Source organism: Rhinopithecus roxellana, chromosome 14 (assembly GCF_007565055.1).
Source record: "Rhinopithecus roxellana isolate Shanxi Qingling chromosome 14, ASM756505v1, whole genome shotgun sequence".
Taxonomy (NCBI): domain Eukaryota; kingdom Metazoa; phylum Chordata; class Mammalia; order Primates; family Cercopithecidae; genus Rhinopithecus; species Rhinopithecus roxellana.
In genome coordinates this window covers 109,987,884-109,989,968 of record NC_044562.1, presented here as the reverse complement: position 1 = coordinate 109,989,968, position 2,085 = coordinate 109,987,884, and the positions used below count along the sequence as shown (strand labels likewise).

At 33.4% G+C, this 2,085-nt stretch overlaps 1 pseudogene; it reads right to left on the bottom strand.

Moving 5' to 3' along the window:
* Positions 1-1,226: 1,226 nt before the first annotated feature.
* LOC104681456 lies at positions 1,227-1,691 on the bottom strand (annotated as a pseudogene).
* Between the last annotated feature and the right edge of the window lie 394 nt (positions 1,692-2,085).

The following is a 2,085-nucleotide window of genomic DNA, read 5'->3' as shown; positions in this document are numbered from 1 at the left end:
GCTATTTATCGACTGCTGTACACCATTATTTAAAATAAAGAAAATACAGCTGGATAACATTCTGATTATCACAAAGCTATTGTTTTCCTTGACTTTCTTGGCTTCTGCTAAACCAGTAACCCAAATGCTGAAAAAAATGAGCCTACATGTAAGGAATGGGTTGGGTAAAGGAAATCACATGCAGGTCAATTATTTACATTATACCAGTCTCTTCACCCATTTATGGCAGCAGGTCCTAAACTGCCTTTTCTAAACTTATCTGATTAGGTTTCCATGAGCCAAGGCTGAGATATTCCACAAAGCATGATGTTTTAGTCAATATAGCACAAGGATTACAGCTTTTTCTAAAGGAAAGGCTCATTAGAGGAATCTTTAAGTATGTCTATTTGACTAACACTTGCTTAGCCAATTAAAATAGCAAGATTTGTCTAGTTTCCTCATCTGAGTGAGGAGGTTGTTGGTAGTAATAAAAATCTTCCTTTTATAAATTTTGAAAACAAACAATCATATCTATATGAATATAGGTATAAATGTGTGTTTTGATGTGGATGATTTTAAATTGTCCAATTAATTATATGTAATATAATTATGTATTTGAAATCTATGTAATTTGAAATATTACGACTTCAGGAAAAATTTCAATTTAACTTGAAGTGATTTATTTCTTAGGTTGCACAGAATTATGGCATCCCAGGACCATGGGCCTACCCATGGTTTTTGTTTTGGTGAGAGTTTAAAAATAAACCAAAAAAGAAAACCATATACATTTGTATTTTAAGGATAAACACACAAAACAAAAACTCAGGATCGTTCTTCAGCATATGAGTTAAACACAAGTACTGATTGTATAATGACTAAGGAAGTTTCCCTCAACATTAAAAAAGCTGTTCCCTAGTGCAGAGGACAAAATATGCCATGGTATCAAATGTTCTTTTCTGATAAAGAAAGCAACTACAGAGAGTTTCATTTATTTGTCGAAAGTAACCAATGTGATTGATGCAAAAAAAAAAAAAAAAAAAAAAAATCCCCTGACAAATCTCCCAATACTACTTTGAAAACAAACATATCAAACTTGATTTGCATTATAATGTAGAGATTTCTTCACATTAGTAAATCAAAAACCAAGATCCAGTTTATATATATATATATATATATATATATATATATCATACATATGTAAAAAGCAATGCCAACAATTGTTTAGCTTCATCTTCTAGACAAGAATGTCAAGGCAATTGCTCTTCGTAAGAAGCAATTACAATTTGATGACTCATCATGTTTGCCTCTTTTGCCTGCCGCAAGTCTGCCTCATTGTATATACATACACAAATCTCCCATTCCCAGAGAAACATCCATTCCCCACTTCCCTCTGTAGCATTTTTTCTTTCTGGATCGTGACCTCTGGCGAATCCTCTTGGTTTGTCAGCAGCATCTCTTTCCTTTGATTTGCTATCATCAGATTCACTGTCAGATAAACATTTCCTTTTTGTATCATCTTTTTCTTTGCCAGCTTTTTGAGAATTAAGAAATGTTTCAATTAACTCTAGACAATCTAAATAGTCTTCCGGTTCCCAAGTACTGTCAGCATTTGTAAATCCCTTCCACTTCTGGAAATACTCCAGCTTCCCATTTGCTATTTCCACCACACATTCTTCAGTCTCTGCGTCTTTGACTTTTTTTACTCTTCCCATTCTGCTACTTTCTAATTTTTTGCAATGTAGTTTTATTGGAGGTCATTTTTTATTGCAGGCTTGAAGAGCTATTCACTACCTCTGAGCTGCTCCAGTTTCCGGCCCTGCATGCCTCACATACATATGTTCTTATGCAGCATTGTAGAAAACATTTGAATTTCACTTGGCATAAATGTAAAACTTAGGAGTTAAGTCTCTCTGAATTATTTTCTAGACAGTCCAGGCAAAATAAACCGTGTCATCTGATTTTAAATCAATCCTAAACTGAAACACTAGCGTTAAAATTGGTAATGGCTGGCTAGGATGTAATTATCAAGATATATAGTCCAGAATGCATGATTAAGGTATGTGTCTAAGTCATTATCAAAATATTGAGACAACATTAAATATATTC